Genomic DNA, 21,919 nt, shown 5'->3' with positions numbered 1-21,919 from the left:
TGTATTCTTGTTTGATCGCGCGCGGACCATGAATCTGATGCTTAATTTTGAGTGTATGGTGCAGATGGTAGTCCGTTTCCCGATGGGGAAACTTGAGTTACAGGTCACCATGTGTTGTTTAGTAAATATGAGTGTCACCTGTTTGATTGGTTCAACTGAAGGCATTAGTCCAGACTGGTAAAACTTTCGGACGTGACCGATTCATGATGTTGATGTTTGAGACCGCGTTTGGAAGTTTAAAGATGCCCCGTTTACTTAACTACCGGGGAGTTTTCATTTAGCCGAAATCGCGGGCGTAAGTATATGTGGATTATTACAATTGCATGGTCGCGTTTGTGGCCAGGTTTGTTTTATCGGTTACGAGCGTTTGTACCTATATCAGTATAGATAGCGCATAGTAGAGATATACTAATAAAAGGAATCAAAACATGCCAAACAAGGAAAAAAAGATGCAAAGAGCTTGATTAGAAGTGTATAAATTGAACAATACTATTTCGGTATACATAAATAATGGAAAATCAAACTAATAGATGTACAAAAGAAAAAGACTAATGAAGTAGAATAGAAAAACACATGTAACATGCAATCAAACTTGTCTAAATGCAGCAAATGTTGTATATTTATCATTAACGACAATTGCATGCTGTTAGACTATCATCATGCTATGCTGGCCGGGAATGGATGACTCACGTGCGTCGGTAAATTTATTTTACCCTAATTTATCCAACCCGACTTTCCCGAATGAATATAACCAAATGCTCAGATTGATCACCAGAAGTATTAGCCACTATTCTATCATATACGTCAGTTCTGCATCCATTCCCTGACCCAACTGTCACAAATACTCAGACGAATACATACATAGATAGACATACTACCAGCACATAACAGTCGTACACTAGTACGAAAAACTACGATTATCACAAAGCTACAACTAATAGGTTCCTAAAACCGTTATTAACAAAAAAATGACCATAAATTTGCCATATGGCATTCGAAAGATACAGTATCCAAGCATCTTCTCAGTGAATTTCAAAATGATCCGTCGAGGGATTCGAGAGAAATTGCAATTTGAAGTTTTATGACACGTTTCATAAGGCTACCAGCAAACACCCACGGGTTTGGTCCTATCTCTACAAACAAATTTTTTTTATCTACGTATTTAGTACATGGCATTCGAAAGATATAGTAATCAAGCATATCCCCTGCAAGTTTGAAAATATTTCATTGACGGAATCGAAATTTATAACGGTTTGGATGTGGTATGCGGTCATAGATGGGTTTTCTACCAGACTTCAAGCGTGAATCCATGTTTGTCCATTGACTATTTAGATCGTTTATACGTGCCGCGGTTTTTAAAGGAAAACCTGACCATTTAATTACATAAATATAATGTACAAAAGGTTTTATTTATATGGTACACTGAAAAAAATATGAAAATAGGGTTGTCTACCAAACGTTAAATATAATGTGTAAATTAAAAAAATGGATAAAAGTCGGAATGTTTACTTCAAAAGGCCATATTGCAATGGTTTGTTGACCGATTCTAATTATTTTTTCATTATTGAACAAGTAGACGTTTCATCGTTAATTTTCATTAAGAAGAATATAAAATAGAGTTGCCTACTTCAAACAATATACAACATAATTATCCTCAATTATATGTATTATCACTATTTAGTGAATATCTTTGTATTCAAAACGATTACCTATACATTGTCAGATGTTAAAACTGGTCAAAGGGGATGTTATTAGTACAAGTTCATCTGCTCATATCTCTAACTATTGTCAGTTTTATTGTCGAATTGAACTTATCATGAGAATTTGACATTCAGATGTTTATACAGCAATTGCAATCAACTAGTATATAAAAATGGATAGGCAGCTATTTTTAAAACAAAAATATTTACTAAATAATGATAATACATATAGTTGAGATCAACTATATCGCCCATTTATTGATGTAGATGACTCTGTTTTATATTCTTCTTAATGTAAATTAGCAATGAAACGTTTACCTGTTCAATAATGAAAAAAATTAAAGGGTTGTGTACAGGACACGACCACGGTGACATTAAAAATGTAGCTTTTTTCAAGAGCGTGCAAATGAATTTTATCTATCACACATATCGACTCACGTTCTTGTTCACTCGTCTGTTTTCATATGTGACAATTTGCTGTATACCCTCCCCATCAAAATATAATTTATTGAAGGTCTTTTAACGGTAATCTATTAATTAATCAAGTATCTCACTAGGTGATTGGCATTATTTGGCTGATCCATCTAGTAAAAATAGGCTGGTCTGTCCAGAAAATATATTCAAAAGAAAAGTTCCATATTGAGAGCTGTGATGAGGAAGCCCACGCCCGCCAACGGAAATATACATATTCTCCATGAAATATGAAATTTCATTTTCCATTTAAATTTTCAATAATGTACTAATGGACTTAAGTAAACAATCTTAAGTTTAAGTATTTCTTGATCGATTAATGGTGGAAAAAATGAAATTATTTGATAAATTACATTGTTATGCAACGTTCGCACTACCAGTTAAAACGGGTTTTTATGCTATCTTGGTGACATTTTTCTTGTTGGGGGCCGTACACAAATGACGTAGCTTTTTTTCAGCGATTTTTGACCCCTCCCTCCCCCCTCGTAGCATTTGGTCACAAAATTCTAACCTCCCCCTCGTAAATAACGTAGCATTTACCTACCCCCTCCCCCTCGTCCCATGCACAGCGACCGAGTGATGAAAAAAAAATTACATGCTTTTCAATTATTTTAAATACATGTCCTTTCGAAATGTTTGACGACTTTTATCAATATTTTCATTATAACAGCAAATTACGTGCAAGCCCATTTCATCACAAATATAGTGTTGATAGTTTTGTTTTGAATTTTATATGTCAAGGGGAGCATGAAGAGAAGTTTTCTCAATCCTGTAGCTGCCAATGATTCTAAGAAGCATACGTTCATCTAAATCACTAAATTTAGTTTGGTTGATTCCGAAGTGAAAATTTAATTCAACATTAGCTAACTAATGTAGCAAGTTAAATCCGCAGACAAAATCTTTTCGTATTTTTGCGAACTTGAAATTGAAATTCTGCGAATCGTAAAATTTACCTCATGAAAAACTGCATCAAAAGTAACTTGGAATTTAAATTCATTTCTCTTGGGAATGGAGGATCATTAAATTGTTTTCTCTAAACAATGGGTTTTAAACATAATGCTACGTCGCACAACTTCTGACCCTACCCTCCCCCTCGTCACACTTCGTCACAAATTTGGTATACCCTCCCTACCCCCCAAAATGCTACGTCATTTAACATAACCGGAATATGAAACATGAAAACCAATAGGCTCTTTACCCTACGCAGCTACAAAGCGCCGTAAACATGGATTAACAAGTTACAACGCACACGCATGCATAAAAATAAATATATTTTTTTCAAAGGCAACACTCTTAAGCAGCACACACCGTATTGAATTAAATCCAAACCACCCCGCCCACCCACTTTGCAAATCATTCTGTGACACCGTGCTGGTACCCGAAAAATCCGCACACGGCCACCGCTGCCGAAAATGCATAGCGTCTACCGCTTATTGTAGTGCCCAGACGCTACAGCCATGATCTTACCCGTTCGACATAAGAACAAAAACTGATTCAAACGGGTACGCGTCACCTCTACATTTTTAATGTCAAAAATAATTAGAATCGGTCAACAAACCATTGAGATATGGCCATTTGAAGTAAACATTCCAACTTTTATTCATTTTTTTAGTTTTTAACGTTTGGTAGACAACCCTATTTTCATATTTTTTCAGTGCACCATATAAATAACACCTTTTGTACATTATATTTATGTAATTAAATGGTAAGGTTTTCCTTTAAAAACCGCGACACGTATAAACGATCTAAATAGTCAATGGACAAACATGGATTCACGCTTGAAGTCTGGTAGAAAACCCATCTATGACCGCATACCACATCCAAACCGTTATAAATTTCGATTCCGTCAATGAAATATTTTCAAACTTGCAGGGGATATACTTGATTACTATATCTTTCGAATGCCATGTACTAAATACGTAGACAAAAAAAAGTTTGTTTGTAGAGATAGGACCAAACCCGTGGGTGTTTGCCTGTAGCCTTATGAAACGTGTCATAAAACTTCAAATTGCAATTTCTCTCGAATCCCTCGATGGATCATTTTGAAATTCACTGAGAAGATGCTTGGATACTGTATATTTCGAATGCCGTATGGCAAATTTATGGTCATTTTTTTTGTTAATAACGGTTTCAGGAACACCGTGAGAGATTAGTAGGCGAGGACTCATTCAAGACAGTTCGTTTTCCTCGACAAATTTTTTCGTGATATTTTTTTCATTCGTTTCCTGCATTGTGGGTTCAGATCCCCAGAAACTTTTTGAGGTGTTCTCGGTGACCGCAGGCCTGGTGGTGGAACACAGAATCCGATACGAGTGATGGCCGGTGCGAGAGGAAGCTTGGAGGAAAGTTATTCCCGAGTGGTGTTGTTTGGAAGTTCGAGTTGGGAGGCATTTACAGGAAGCGACCATTCGAAAGGAAGTACAATTTTATTTTATATTATTCATCATACTCTTGCCTGGCAGAGATGGGGATGCAAAATTTTGAATGCGACTATGGCAGAGTGTTTCCGTTGATTAGAATGATTGGGTTCTTGCGTACCCTTCCACAATGATCTGAATTACATGATAGCGTGATAGAATCTTAAATGTAATTTTACAAATAATCTTAAATGTAATTTTACAGGTAATTTTCGCGATAATTATTAGGTGCTGTTACCACTTGCTTTACGAACTCTACGCGGACTTGCACTTTCACTGCGGTTTACGGTACACTATACAAGAGCATTTGGGTCGTTTTACCGCGGTCTCCTGGAGAATTTCATACGGGTGGACTATCTTCCCTAAATACGTGGTCTCTGGGCAAAATAACTACAAAAATAAACAATATAGTGAACTAATTTGACCTCAAGGACATCACAGCTTAATTAGACAGACCAGACAATTTATTTAAACAAAAACACTAAAGATAAAGTACTTGCGCATATTTATTTCACTTCTTTAATCTGGGATCGTTGCGGCCGGGACGAACGGTGGTCGACATTCTGCTTCGCTGGGTTTCCGGGGACTGGGACGACGAACGGATACTGGAGCAGCTGACGATGTTTTTAGACCGGGTACTTCCGTCGGTCCAGATCCAGTTGCGGCGGCAACTCGGCCGTGTAACAGTGGCCTGCGTTTCCGAAAGATGGTCCGGGAGTGGTACACTGTGCACACAAACTTTCGCGAGTGATTTAGCACAATCGAGCGGGGTTTATGGTCAGTTTCTGGTCACATACACAACTTTGGCCTCAGTCCATATACTGCCTAATTTGCAATGGCATCATTCGACCAGGATTAGCACTCGCGTCACATCACTTCTGCACAGGCTGGGCTAGAATAACTGAGCACTACACTATGGCCCCGCTCGACTGATCCTGCCAGAAATAAACGTTCGTGCAGTGCTTCTGGTGGACCGTGGTTCGTATCACTAAGATCCCACTTTTCGATACAACCGATAAAACTGTCGAAACGCACAGTCCCAGTATGGCGAAGGGACAACGCTGCCGCGGGTCTTCACTCCTCGGACCTGATTTTCGTGATTGAACCTGTTTTCAACGCGGGAAACCCTTTTTATTCCCCCGTGCCCCCGGAAACCATCTCCACTCACGACGATCGATGACCTCTTCTTGTATATAGCGTAGCAGAAAAAAAACATTGTTTACAAACGTGTATGGGTTGGTGCCCCGATAAAAAGTTTAACTGAATTTTTAGATCGGATTGGTTGCATGCATAACCTTTACATTGTATAATTTTACTTTTCACCAAATAAACAAATGAACAAAAATGTAAATAAACTCTCTGACACATAATATAAACAATGGAGTAAATAAATAGTGTAAATAAATAAATATGGAATAAATAAATAAATAAATAACAAGCAAATAAATAAATAAATAACCAGTAAATAAATAAATAAATAACAAGTAAATAAATAAATAAATAAATAACAAGCAAATAAATAAATAAATAACATATAAATAAATAAATAAATAAATAAACAAGTAACTACATAAATGAATAAATACTGACGGGCACCAACCGAAGACTACTAAACATGAAATAAACATCCTTCAAACATGTAAACACGGAAGCTATGACATTTATTTCACATTTAGACATTTACTGACAATATTTACAAATATAACAAAATTTTCAAGGGGTCTATATCAAGCTGGCCCAGCGACCACGGATTTATTGTGACCAAAAAAAAAACACAGGTCACAGTGCAGAGTAGAAAATTATGCGGCATGTAATCGGGATTTTGGAATATATGTTCCCGGTTTATACATAAGGCTTGTGAAATGAAAAAACAGATATTAGAGATAGTGCAACCCTTTTCATGTTCGCAATAACCAAAAATTAAATCCTTTTCTTATGTATTATTTGTAGTGGGTGTATTTAGTAATTGTGTACAGTATAGTACATGGATACTGGACGATATTTTCATTTCCTTTGAAATAAGATGTTTTTATTTTTCCTACTTGCTTTTTGCAAACTGAGATAACAAACGATAAATTCTAAATTTTGACGAACGAGTGTTATAAACGTGTGGATGCGACTTTTAGTACATTCCGGCGTAAAGAAAATTTTCTTAAATTTTTTTTTCACAAAATGTTGAGGAAATGCGTTCCGGAACGTTTCTGTTTTCATGATCATGTACTGTCTATTAGGACATAGAAGTCCTGTATGGATTTTTGTCGAAGGTGAGTTGTCTGTTGGTTTGTATTTTTATGCGTTTTTTGTTTATAATACTACTAATTAACCGATTTCGCCAATATTCTCTATTGTTTCAGAGAGCGAGTAAGGGCGCTATAACCCTGGCTCATTAGCCAGGGCAGGGCTAAATACTTCAGTCCCATCCCAGGAACCAAGGACCAAAGGAGTGACATTAACCTTCTTAGCAAAGTCACTCCCAACGATTTATCAAACCCCCATCAAATTGAAACGGTTGTGTACGGTTGTCCACGTTTCTTCCTTATTCAAGGTTCAAAATAATCCGTTGATTAAATTATTCATTGAATGAATAATTTGATTGCCGTATAATTTTGTATCATCTTTATTTTGTACGCTGCACAGTTGGCCTGGCCGCTTTAATGCTTGTGTCATATTCAATATTTGACACAAACATTAATAATGACAAGAAAAATTGTGGACGAACGTTTGCAATTTTCCAGGATCCCTATATGTATTGGCTGTGTATGTGTAGACTAGACTAGACTAGATAACGGTTTTAGGAACACCGTGAATAGGTTTCTACTTATTCTACTTTATTTAATTAATTTAATTATTAATTTAGTATATGCATGATGACGAAGTCGACCGATAAATGGACACACAATGACTCCCTCCGTGAGCCCCGTCCACGAATACCACCGTAGAACAATATTTGCAAACATGGCACACAGCAAAAGTCAATCTACGTCGATCCGCCAGTCGGCCACGACACCGCGCATAGACCAGTAGTTTAGCGTTGGTATGCGCTGGTGCAGAGTATGAAAAAACACATAACATAAAAAAGGCGCATAAGCCATCTCGGTCTCCTCGATGCACCACTATCGAGGCGTAATGCAATACCCATCTTAAAGCCATTGATGCTTGATGATGTTTTCAATACCGTCAAACCCCTAAACCTTGGGGAGGGGATCTAACCTTTATTTATAATTGAATTAACTGCTGAAAATTCGCTTTAATCGAATATAAATATTCTCTCCCACGTCGACATGTATCTTGTTCAATTAGAATGACATTCACAGTTCATTTTGAATTCAAATTGAAATATTTCAACCAATCTTTTAATCAAAGTTTAAAATAACTATCATGATACCAGTTACAACCGACGGTTCAACTACCTCAAACTAGACAAGTATGTATTCAAACTGAACGAAAACATGCATATGTACACCAATTTATTTTCTTTTTGCCTTTCTCATATAAAGAAAGGCTGCAATCACTGTAAAAATCGACTCTTTAACCGAGGCCCGGAGAGCTGAGTGTCATATACCACTCGATTCAGTTCGTCGAGATAGGCAAATGTCTGTGTGTGCATGCATATGTGTGTGTATGTGTGGATATGTGCGTTTGTGTGTGTATGTGTGTGTCATTTAAACTCACAATTTTCTCAGAGACGGCTGAACCGATTTTCACAAACTTAGTTTCATCTGAAAGGTATAACTCTCCCATAAGCTTCTATTGAATTTTTAATTGATCCGACCTCCGGTTCCGGAGTTACGGGTTGAAGAGTGCGGTCACACAGCAAATTCCCATATAAACTGGTACAACTATGATGTCCAAATAATGTAATGCGTATTTAAAAGGGTGCAACATTACTTTGATTTGCAGATCTAGAACACTAATGATCATTCAAAGTAGCTTTGACCACATTGGCCACCTATGACGGCTCATGATACCCCCGGCGAACTCGCCAAGTTGCTAAGCTAATGTCACACCTCTTTCCCAGCGAATTCTTGGCCGATTTTTACAAACTTAATTTCAAATGAGTGGTACAATAACTCCATTTACTGCTGATAAATTTCATTCGATTCTGGATTCTGGTTCCGGAGTTACAGGTTGGTTAGTAAGGTCACACTGTAATTTCCCATATAAACCGTTACAATAGCAATACCTCAGAGGCTAAAATATATTGAAATGGTCATCAAATTACTTCGATTCGCAGATCTAGATCAATGATTGCCAATGAAACAGTCGTTGAATATATTGTCCACTACCGACGATTCCGGAAATCCCAGATTCCGGGAATATTCGACATATAAAGTCACATTGGTTCTTCGGTGATGACTAAACCGAATTTCACAAACAGATCTCGAATGGAAGGCATAGTATGCCGTTGAATATTGCATCGCCTTCCTCCTCTCACCCTTCCACCTCCCTACTTCATCACCTCACTCTCCCCGTGGACTATCATCCCACCTGCTTTTTCTTCATCCATATCGCATACCGAAATAAAATGAAGTATTTCTGACGCATTCTCCACCTAACCCTAACCTTTCTCCCTTTCCAAAGCCATTCACCAAGCATTTCAAATTGTGATCACGTAAAGATAACATTAAACTCATGCTGATTAAGCTAATTAAGGTAAAGAGTCTATTTTCGCCATATTTCTGGAATCTTTGCTAAATGCATTTATAATTAATTAATTAATATCAACAGACACAGTATGGTCCTAATGATAATTTCTTAATCTATTTAAAAAGTCAACATGTAATCTGCTACGTGGAATGTGAAGATCGAACTCGGATGACACTCTGTTGAAGGTCCGCTGCAAACCAATGATGGCACCGTTTACTCCATAGTTAGTCCGGCGAAGAGGTAATCGGAGGAATAAATTATTGCGAAGGGCGCGAGGGCGAACGTTCAAATTTATCGCACTGAGAAGCTCGGGGCAGTCAATTCGATCTTGCAAAATATCCGAAATCGTCATAGCACGGAATAGATCCCGTCGCACTTGCAATGTATCGAGTCCAATAAGCAAACCCCGGCTTTCATAACTTGGCAGCTGGTGAGGGTTGCTCCAAGGCAATCGACGAAGGGCAAACCGAACAAATCTGCGCTGTACTGTCTCAATTCGATGGACACCGTTGAGATAATGAGGGTTCCACACAACTGAACAATATTCCAGAGTTGATCGAACGAGTGAGCAGTAGAGAGATTTCAAGCAGTAAATATCTGAAAAGTGCTTAGATATTCTCATTATGAACCCCAAACAGCGTGATGCCTTTGCGACAATATAGCTGATATGCTGTTTAAACGTCAGTTGTTCATCGAGAAAAACTCCAAGATCTTTGACGCAATTCGCTCTGTCAATTGTGGATTCAGCTAGACAGTAATTGAATCAAATTGGCGTTTTTTTCCTCGAGAACGTAATGACCGTACATTTCTTGGGGTTTAGGGTCATTCGGTTGATCTCGCACCATTCCGCAAAGGTTTCCAGTTGGCGTTGAAGGAAAGCTGCATCATCAGTATTCCGTATTCTTCGGTATAACTTGAGGTCGTCGGCGAAAGACAACCGTGGTCCTTCTAAACAAAAGTTAACGTCGTTGAAATACAGAAGAAAAATCAATGGACCGAGATGGCTGCCTTGCGGAATACCAGATGAAGCAAAGAACTCTTCGGATACACAATCACCTATCTTGACTGCTAGACGACGATCACTGAGATACGATTGCATCCAACGGAGAATATTAGTACCAAAGCCAAGTCTATCCAATTTTGCCACTGCAATAGCGTGATTTATCTTGTCAAAAGCAGCGGAAAGATCCGTGTAGATAACGTCAGTTTGAAGGCCGTCCGACATAGCATCTGTAACATATGTTGTGAACGACAGAAGATTCGTAGATGTTGAACGTTTCGGCATAAATCCATGCTGAGTCTCGGAGATATACTGTTTGCAGTGGCTGGAGATGGGTTCCAACACAGCCATTTCAAACAGCTTAGGAACTGCGCTTAGCGTTGTAATACCACGGTAATTGTCAACTACCTTTTTATCACCTTTTTTGTGAACTGGAAACATGAAGGAGGATTTCCAGAGTTCGGGAAATACTCCGGTTGATAGCGACAATTGAAACAGATGACAAAGAGGTTCAATTAGACCGGCAGAGCATTTTTTTAGAATAATAGTTGGTATACCATCTGGGCCTGCCGAGGTTGAAGCCTTCATTTTGCTAATCGCCAGTTGTACCATATTATTGTCGATATTGATAGAGTTCAAAGACTGGTATGATTGAGGTAAATTGAGAGCCGCGCGTGAAGCCTGGGTCGATGTCAGTTTCTCGTTGGAGAAAACACTCGCGAACTTTTCAGAGAATAGTTGGCAGATCTCCTGTAAACTAGAGCTCATACGTCCTCCATAGCTCATCGTTGAAGGCAACCCGGATTCCTTTCTTTGCTCGTTTACATGCTTCCAGAATGTTTTAGGTTCGGACTTCAACTTACGTTGCACGTTTCGCAAGTAATCGGCATGGCAACGCTTCGATGTCTTTTTATAGACTTGGTTAACATGAACGTAGTGTTGTCGCAGCACGTAGCCCCCAAACTTGGAGTACTTCTTCAGAGCGGCTCTTTTAGTCGCTTTTAACCGTCTCAGCTCGGCAGTCTGCCACGCTGGGTGCTTAGATTGAAGGCCACTTCTTTTGGGTACATAGCGATCGATAGCATAGCTCATAACATTGGAGAAGGTCTGCACTGCAACGTTGACATCATCATTGTCGAGAATTTCAGTCCAGTGGATATTCGACAGGAAGTCAATAATGCTATTATAGTTGGCTTTTCTAAAATTATAGCTGACGGTGTCAGAAGCATTGCAGTCATGCTTCACTCGAATCGCTTCAAGCAATATATGCAGGGGAGGGTGATGTCTAACAGTCTTTACCAGGGGGAACGGTGCTGCGGTAACTTTTGGCGCGTAGTCAGATTTGCTCGAAAAACAGAGATCAAGGATTCTGTTGTTCTCGTTCACCACATTATTCGTTTGGCGCAGCAGATTTAGACTGTAGCAGTCAAGCAAACTGGTGATACCAGCATGAAAAGATGACAATTCGGGATCAGCGAACATAAATCCGTCAGAAGCAGAGCGCCATTTTAATCCGGAGAAATTGAAATCACCAACAATCAGGATCTCATCAACCGGGCTTGCTTGAGCGGAAATCCGTTCCAGTGACTCAGTATGTGAATCAATCAATGTCGAATCGCGAGTGCGGTCCGGTGGAAGATAAACCACGCAAAGAAAAAGTGCGTAGCCAGCCAGTTTGATTCGCACCCACACCTGCTCGACACAGACCCCCAAAGTATCGTTAATCAGTTTCGCTTTCAATCGACGATGGATAGCCACAAGTACCCCGCCGCCGGTAGCCTTGAGACTGTTACGTGAGCTGCGATCAGTTCGGAAAACATCGTAGTTGGCACCAAATGCTTGCACTGACAGAGTGCTATCGCTAAGCCACGTCTCTGTGAGGGCGATTATGTCGAAGCATTCATCCGAACTTGCTACCAAATAATCTTCGATTACTGAATTCATACCACCGGCATTCTGGTAATATATTTGTAGGTTTGAATGCCGCGATTGATTGCCGTTGGTATCGATTTGGAAGACCCCTTCACCACTCCTGCACACAGGACCGGGACGACTGGTGAACGCTGGCTGCAATGGCTCGACTATGGCAGGGGGATCTAGGGCTTCCATAGTGCTAGCTGCAGTGCGTCCCAGGGTGCGATGAGTCATACCAGCATAGCATAGAGTGCTTAGTCCTTCTGTGATCGTTGTAGAGCCGAATGTGCCATGAAGAGACGTGCTCGTTACGATGGGATCCAAATTTTGTTTTTGACATTGAAGATTCACAGCGGCGGTAGAGTTGTGTTCAGCAGACTGTAAGTGAAATTTACATTGAGGGCGTGCAGCATCTTGTATTGCTTCGGAAGGACATATACCCTTCTTGGCTTTACCTGACACAGAAGAAGTCGCCGATTCGCCAGGTAAACCTAAATCGCTCGCCGGGATACAAGAAGTTGGACAGATGAGTTTATCCGGAACAGCTTGGCGCTACTGTCCACCACCAGATGGATTCTTCTCCGCCGCAATCCTGATGATAGGTCGTTGGATTTTTGAATTGGTCACAAATTCACGAAAGTAGATGTTCTCCGGCCAAGAGTCTTTGGACAGAGCCTTATCCCTGTATGATTTGCTAACGCCAACTTTGAAAGTAATGAAGCTCAAAGTTGAGAGATCCTTGTCCTTAGGAACTAGACGAACTATTCTCGGTTGCAGATTCTCCCCCAGACAATCTTTCACAAGGGTAGAAACTTCATCATCCGTCGTGCTGGGATCGAATGCTGACAAGTAAACTCATAACAGCTCCTCAGGTGGTGAAATTGTTTTTATTGTTTCAAACGCAGCTTTGGATCCACGAATATTTGGAATTTTTGTTTTGAGCGAATCATCTTCCCGTTTGCGCTTAGGCGTGTTTGAAACTGGATTATATTCAGCAATTCGATTCCAAGGCGTTATAGTTGGGGATAGCGGTTTTGAGTCAACTTTAACCGAGAGAGCTTTGACGACATCTTTCAAATCAGCTATGTCGTTCTTTATAGATTTCAGAGAATTGTTGTCAGGCACTATGTCGCAACAACGCGAAGCCATTCTACGGAAATTATCATTCGAGAATAAGTCAGCACAGCCGTCGCACATCCAGAATAGATTCCGTGGGTGGGTTCCCAGGACGTCACGAACATCATAATCCATCTTGACGCATATCATGTGGAACGAATTTCCGCAGTATCCACGACATGTGATTCGATCAGAATCATTAACCACTTTCGAGCAGTTCTTACAAGCCATGCTGTTGATGTAGAAATAACGCCTAGCGGGTATGCAATATGCGCAGGAAAACGCTAACGGGTAACGTGCGTCAATGGAAGCGAACTTGCACGCAACGCGCGACAACTCAACTACCCACCAGCAGATGTCGCTTTTGGCGAAAAAATTGAGCGTAACGTCTGTGCAGTGATAATGTCAAGTGAACACAAAAATCACAACCAAAAACAATCACTTTCACGAATCACACCGGTAGATATAATCGTGCTTGAAGTCACGAAATTTCAATGCACACGTACTACCGAATAAAACGATATACAGACAAAACGAGAATAAAAATAATCGCGAGTGTAAAACACTAAAAAATCAAAAAAAACTATCAGCTCTACTGACGACCGGAATATAGCAAACAGTGATGCCAATAATCAATGCATTGAGTCAAGTTGTAGGGCAACAATAGGGGCACTCGATGTGAGTTTTCGTTGCGTTCAAACATGAACGTTTCACCGATTTCAGGGCATTTATATTATTACCTTGGTTCTTAAAAACTAAGCAAAGCTGTTGATGCCAATTTGTGCGCCTTCCATTGATTATAGGCCGATTAATTGATGAATTAGTGTGGCACCATCCCAAATAAAATGAAAATAGACACTCTACCCTAATTATTACACTTTTTGTTTAAAGTGAGTCAGCGTCAACTTTCGTGGAAGTCGTGAGATGCGTATAATAAGAATTTAATAGACGTTTCCACAATTATATTGAACATGACCAGCTATTGAATCATAATTTGGATAAACGATAAATGCACCACTAGGTGGATTAAAACAGGTTTTTGCATTGTATATTATGTCACTACAAAATGCTGTACATCATCAGCTAACTATCAACTATCCAACACGTTAAATTCTAAGTTCAGAAACATATCGGCTACAAGTTGACAAAATTGTTCTCACACGCTATGCAACGAGACATATGACGAAGAAAAGCTATTTTACTGCAAGAAAATATCAGAATGAAAAATAATTTTCTAATTTACACATTTTCTTTAACTTGAATTTGTTGTTTTGTAACATTGTCGTGTATCGCAGATCAGAACGCAGTTATATAGATGGTAGCATCGTTTGATTAAAGCTTATCAAATATTTTAGGCCGGTTTAAAAGTTAGTCCGGTTTAAAAACAGTTAGTACGCCTTTGAGCTTACGGCTATAAACGAATTATGTGGCATTTTTTTTCACCAGTATTCCCAGCGGTATTCGTATTGTGAGCAGAGCCTAAAAAATTGATATGCCTGCGCGAACTTGAAAGAGAAACGAAATTCAATTCATACCCGTCGCGATGAATATGTATGGCTGCTCAATTGCAACTACACTACTCAACTTGCAAATTATCGATTACTGTTATTTTGCAAAACAGTCAAACAAGTACACTGATAAAAATCCGCTTTGAATTAGAACCAAATCTCAAAATAAGAGTAAATTTTAGATAAAATATACAGATTGTGTAATATAGGCTTAAGTAAAGCTTGGCGTAAAGTAGCACCCAATTTAAATAAAATGGACACATGGTGACAAATTAAAAAACAATCAAAAGTGCGGAAAAAAGGACAAACACAAACAATTGCATTTTTTGCTAGGTTAGTTTCACGTAATCTATATCCTCTTATCTAATAATTTGATCATACTTTCCCAAGAGAATTTAAGTAACAATGTTTTTTCCGTATATTTTATGTTTCAGTTTCATCGCCTACTACGATTACTTGCAAGCATTTCTTTAAAACTATATCCAATTTTTATATTTGTGTTTAACAAGCGAATAATACTATGTTTTGCTTTTGTCAAAATATAGTGTTAAATTTGAACTAAAAGCAGAGCTCCTATTTATACAGATTTATCTGCACTATACAGATTTTTAAGCACAGTTTCAGACCTGATACAGAATACAGATTTTCAATGCACAATACACATTTAAATAGATTTTTTGAAGTTTCAATTGAAAACGTTTTGGCGGACCCTCCCTGCAGCCGTGTTCATTAACAATAACCTATTCAACAATTAATTGTCGTTAGATGATCCATAACACTTTTTACATTCAACTACATTAAAAACAGATTAATAGGAAAAGGTAAAAGTTACATTAAAATACGTTTTTTGATGTTTGAGTAAACAATACTTCAACTTTGAATATGAATTAATTACTAAAATTCTTTTTCTTGATTGGATACACTACCCATAATCGCAAGTCAGTCCCATGTTCTATGGGATTCCCTATCTACATGGGACTGACTTCCGATTATGGACAGCACAGACAAAAACAGATTTTTTATTACTCTGTATTTCTACAAAATCATCTAACAACTCTGACTAGAAGCTCAAGTATCATTCTTTAATTTTGGCGTAAAGTAGCCCCCGATGACGGTACCACATAAACTGCGTTTAATAGATATTTATATGAAATTCGAGGGGAAATCATTTGATTTGCTTTTCAACATGCAAGTGCACTTGAAAATGATAATTGTTCCGAATTGCGGCCTTTTCGAAAAGAGGGTTAATTTCTTTTGGAAATGGTTCTAAATGGCCTATTTTATAACAAGCAATGAAAAAAATCGGGGGGAAAGCTTTAAAGTAATTTAAACTGGAAAAATAAGTTGTTCCCACTTACCTTACTAACAATGGCATTGCTCATGAGAAAGTGACGTTAAGGGTGAAGGTAGTGTGATGCAGCTTTGCCGCATAGTCGAGTCTAAGCATTCGAAGCGGCGCAAAGCCGCTGAGAAACCGACGGACGAGGTGGTTTTGATCATGCTATCGAAGGGTGCAAGCAAATCTGTAATCCACTCATTTGCCCGGTATACTCAAACATAGGGGCTATCCCTAGTTTAAGTCCGACTGAACGGCAGCGAAATCGGACAGCACTTTAATGAAGCGATGTGGCGTAGCCACATTCGGCACTGACATTTTATTTTTGTAAATAAATACTATCCTCTTATTACTAAATAAAACATTGTTAATGCCTCATGTGGCTACGCCACATCGCTTTTTGTCATACTGTCCGACTTCGCTGCCGCTCAGTCGGACTTAACCTAGGGTTAGCCCCTATGTTTGAGTATACCGGGCAAACGAGTGGATTACAGGTTTGATTGCACCCTTCGATAGCAAGATCAAAACCACCTCGTCCGTCTGTTTCTCAGCGGCTTTGCGCCGCTTCGAATCCTTGGACTCAACTATGCGGTAAAGCCGCATCACACTACCTTCACCCTCAACGTCACTTTCTCATGAGCAATGCCATTGTTAGAAAGGTAAGTGGGAACAACTTATTTTTCCAGTTTGAACTACTTTAAAGCATTCCCCCTGATTTTTTTCATTGCTTGTTATAAAATAGGCCATTTAGAAGCATTTCCAAAAGAAATTAACCCTCTTTTCGAAAAAGCCGCGATTCGGAACAATTACCAACCAAAGGCAAGTAAACTAATAATTATTATATTTATTTTGCTCTAGTTGCAATTTTAGGTAGTAGTGTTTTCTATGATCTACGAAACCATCTAGGAACCCGCTACCTGTATTCGGATGAGCTGGAACCCAAACTTATTCAATCAAATGTTCTATAACATACCTGTGTAAGTTGGAAGAATTCAGCAATCACTAGCCATCCAAACGATACCAATTGTGTCAACAATATTTATATTAGAACAATATTATGGCTTATTGAATGAAGCTTATATTTGATCGTATAGAAGACTGACTACTCTATGTCAAGATAAAATATATTCTATGTAAATCATTTCCACGAATTTCACACATACACTACTTGAAGTTTGTTTTTCTTTGGCTGTCACGACCAGTGATATCAAATAATTTCCTTCTAATTAGATTGTGCATGTCGACCTACACGCCACCGAAAAACTACCTAAAATTCAGGGGTGGCATTCCGCATCTCGATTCGAGTGAATCGATTCGAAACGTTTTGAAGTCGTTTCGACTAATTTGCGGCATTACGTATCACATTCGACCAAGCGTTCGAGCTTGTTAGATTGCGGTACTAGATTTCGACTGCCTGTTCGAGCGCAAACTGTCAAATAAGAGCATACACTGAGAAAAAAATATTTTTAATTCTGCTACGAATAAGTTTCATAAAACCAACTTCGGTAAAATATAGGAATTGTTTTAATTTGTTTTTGGTTGCTTGTTATCGAAATATATTTGGATAAGTTTCGCAAAAATAACGATTTTTTCTAGTACACATAGAGGTGAGCTCTTTGAAATAAAATAGATGTTGTCAAACATAGATCCAAAAAGATCCGATGTAATACGGAAATACGTTTTTTTCCTTTTATGCACGAAAAATAAATTTACCCTTTCCAAAAATATTTATACTATATAAAACAATTGATAAAAGAACGAATCATTTCGTTTCATTGATGAAAAATGTTTTAGACATCGATGATAACTTTTATGCACCGTACGGGCCAATCAACGTCAGATTTACAAATAAAATTTTAGTTCATTCCAAATTTCTTTCTTGCATTATTCAGCTAAAAATATTTGACAGGTATTTTTGTTATGGCTGAATATAATATTTACTTCAAGGTATGAGCTTTCAACTTTTGAAGTTAGAAAAATTGAACATTTTTCAATCGCTGATAGCTCGTAAAGTATTTGATGCATGGAAAAAATATTAAATATAAAAAGTTGCAGTTTCGCATGAGCTTGCCGGAAAAATTGAGATTTTTTTTAAAGTTGGATCAAATTTTTTGCTTTTTTTCTTCAAATAATAAAAATCATGTTAGAAATATTGTGTAAAATTTTTGCTGTGGATCTCAAAATGTTTTGCGAGAAATTACAAATATAACATTAAAAAGAGCAATTTTACATTAAACGCCATGTTTTGGGCCAGCTTTAATTGAAATATCTCGTAAAGTAATAATGTTCTCAATATAATTCTAAATATTATCATTGAATAAAAAACTTATTAGTCCAAGCTTGTTTTTTCGATATGTTTCTATCATTTGCAGAATTCATAACATAAATAACAAAAAAACTATGTCAGATTTTTATTGGTGAATTCATTCGAAAACGCACTTTTTATTATTAATAAATTTTTCGTACAACTAAGAGTTTCCTAGTTATCAGCGGTTGAAAAATGGTCCAATTCATGAAATTCAAAAACTCATAACTTGAAAAAATCTATCGTATTCAGCCAAAACAAAAAATAGATGTCAATTATTTTGTGCAAAGAATGCAAGAAAATTTTTTGGTAGGAATTAAAATTGTGGTTGTAAATTTCACATGGAATAACCCGTACATTAAATATGTAAAACTACTCAACTTTTCGTTCATCAAGATGCCATTAGACAAAACGAACTATTTACAATGCACGAAAATGCTTCTTGCAGAAAACGTGTAATTATGATAATTTTAATTCCACCTAAGAATTTTTTTCAGTGTAAACAAAATTGCAGTTTGTTTTGTTTTGACGTAGGACTTACGTCTTTCTTTACTATACTGGGTGTCATTTCAAAATTTTCAAAACGGATGCGTTACGTACACTTTGAACCTTAATAACTTTTCTCCTACTAAAGGAATTACTAATATTGTTTCATAAATCGAAAGGAAAACGTTCAACGCTTGCTATTGATACCTTGTTTGCTATGTAAAACTTGTTTAAAAAGTTCAAAAACCGCATTTAATGCGAATCAACATTAATGCTAGAACCTATAAATATGGGTGCCACAGTTTTTCTTAAAGCTAGACTTGTCTAAGCCACAGAGCAGAACACACGTACGTGTGCTGCTCAACGAGAAGCTGCATTTGGACTACCAACCAAATCATAGCTACTGCCTTATCGCTGCCAACCAAGAACTGTTATCGACCTGCGTGAATTTCATCGCTCTCAGAAGTGGACAGAGTTACTAATTCGCAAGCTGCTCTTCCAGTGCCTGGTTCGTGAGATTGCACAGCATTTCAAAACCGATCTACTCTTCCGGAGCTCAGCCGTAATGGCCCTCTAAGAAGCTAGCGAGGCCTGCCTGGTTAGTTTGTTGGAAGATACCAATCTGTGCGCTATCCATACCAAGCGAATAATCATCATACCGAGCGGGAAACGACGAAATAATATTCACAACAAACGGTTCTTATTAGGACCACAAAATCGTTCTCAGAAGAATTACAATTGAAATTTTCATTTCGTGCTTTGGCAAATAACTTCCCTCTTATCGGGTTAGTTATTTTCTATAATAATATCCGAAAAATGTACGATAAAACTAATAAACTGGCCAATTGGACGGAAACAAGAAAATACCTACAAAAATTTGAGTCAGAAAAGTGACATTGACGGAAAAATGCTTGCTTCGATCGTGTCTAATGGCGATTTCGCTTGAACCTGAAACTGAGTCAGGTTCTAACCCCAACCGCTGTCAGTTCATACATTTTGACAGCAGTTGGGGTTAGGAACTGACTCAGTTTCGCCTCAAACAAAAACCACATAAGTGTTTGGCAACTGAAGTTGCCGATTTCTTTTCCAACGTCAATTGTTTGCGCTGTGCTGTACGGAACAAACAGATTTTGGCGCGATTCGTTGGAAAATAATCAAAACAATTGTGTAGTAGATTCCGTAGATTCTACCGTAAATTTTGATAGATTTTGTAAAAGCATTAATTAGCCTGCTTTGATTGGTGGTTTTTGCAAATCTTTCAAGAGCATTAGTGAATGTGACAACCCTGCTACTAAGCGAAAGCCACACCAAAAAGAATGATGAAAATATTTTCATTTGTCGCACAAAAGGATGGACTTCCATCTGCACTAAGAAGTTTATAAAAGAGATCGCATTGCGATATACAATGCTCATTCGATGTCAGCTGCGAAAGGGGAATGTTCGTGTATGTACGCAGCAGAAGCGAATTCGGGCAAGGTTCGAATCGTTAGAAAGGATTCTCGTCTGGTATCACCAAAAATAGTTATCTGCAAACCGTTCTTATTAGGATGAAAACATAATGGAGAAAGAATTGAATTAGAAAGTTCCATTTAATAACTTGGATTGAGTTTGCGCCTGTCAATTCTTCTGTACATGTACCAGTGATTCATATAAGCAAATGTTTATCAAATTAATCTACAAACCCGAAGGTTTTTGCAAGTCCTAGAAAATCAGTGAATGTGGCAATCTCATTTGACATGAAATTTCCAGTAAACATTCATTCAAAAAGTGCTTTGGCTCAAATTATCCATGGATGTCATATGATATGCCCAAGTTTAGTCCTACGTCAACACCGCGGTTATGTCCCGGACATTAACCACTAGTTTTTTTCCGATGAGCGTCAAATTCACAGAATATAAATAGTGATAGTGGTAAATAAATTGACCCACGCATGTTCATAATTTGTTCACGTCATTTTACCTCACCACCTTTTTCAGTGCTTGGGCATTATTTGAGTTTGATATAACTGTATTCTTGAACTTCTTACCACAAAATTTTAATATATCTCGCTGTTTAAGTTGATGCACCGAAACATCAAAATGCCTAGCTGGTAGTGTGTCTTATTCGGACCTTAGTCGCATGATGGAATGTATTATCTGCAGAATGAGTTATTCATAATTATTCTTAGATAAAAGACCATATTTAATATCTAAATAATTGTTTAAAACAACACAACTTCGGAACCGTTTTTTCTCAAATCTTTTGGAAAATAATCATAGCGAGCATTGCATTGATATTTTTGGTTTTCTGGGTTTTTTTTAGGAAACTGATAGCTTCCAAAAGTAACAATTTTTTTCAGCAATTGACGACGCAAAAATTTAAAAGCTTAAAATTCGTTAAAATAGCCATTTTTAGTTAAAATAGTCAAGATAAAAATGCGTTTTCGTGTTTGCAGGGTTGTTCGTGTACTTGTTAGTTAATTATTCTGTTATAGCACACAGAGATAGGGAGAACACAATCAAAATGAAGTTTTTCCAGAAATTGCAGATGGCATAATTTCTATCGGTTGATGTATTCAAATTTGTTAGTAATTCAATTTGATTCAAATTTCTTTGCTATATAAGATAATATTCTGTATTTTCATGCATTTAATCGAAGACTACATATTAAGAAGACTGATATCTCTTTCCTTCCCCCATACAAACGAGAAGCGACAGAGGTTACAGCGCCTCTATTGGAAGAAGGGAGGAAGCTTAATGTAAAAATGTATATGTGTGTGTGCATTACTATGAAAAGTACCACCTTCACCCGCAAGTGGCGTTGCTGTTACTGTCTCCGGATTCTGGACAGAGTTGCCAGTCTTCTTGATATGGAGTCTTCGATTTAATACAAATGACGATATAACAACTAATTCTGTTGGTGTATAAAACGTACATTATGGCATTAAATTCAAGGCTATATTGTGATATTAAAAACAATTGAGGTATAGTCGGGAACAAATGCATCAATTAGTTTTTTACATTTTAACGACATTCAATTA

The 21,919-nt window shown here is 37.8% G+C and overlaps 1 protein-coding gene across 5 annotated transcripts in view; it reads right to left on the bottom strand.

Moving 5' to 3' along the window:
* The window catches only part of LOC131682806 (ras-specific guanine nucleotide-releasing factor RalGPS1), a 406,032-nt gene extending 388,645 nt beyond the window's left edge, over positions 1–17,387 (bottom strand). For 2 of the 5 annotated variants that reach the window (XM_058964566.1, XM_058964565.1), the window contains exon 1: positions 17,083–17,386. The gene's annotated coding sequence lies outside the window, so the exon portion shown is untranslated. Of the gene's footprint in view, positions 1–17,082 lie in introns of all 5 variants that reach the window. The other 3 variants (XM_058964563.1, XM_058964564.1, XM_058964567.1) reach the window with 3 other exon arrangements.
* Positions 17,388–21,919: the final 4,532 nt, after the last annotated feature.

Source organism: Topomyia yanbarensis, chromosome 2 (assembly GCF_030247195.1).
Source record: "Topomyia yanbarensis strain Yona2022 chromosome 2, ASM3024719v1, whole genome shotgun sequence".
NCBI classification, from domain to species: domain Eukaryota; kingdom Metazoa; phylum Arthropoda; class Insecta; order Diptera; family Culicidae; genus Topomyia; species Topomyia yanbarensis.
This window is presented reverse-complemented; position numbering and strand designations above follow the sequence as displayed.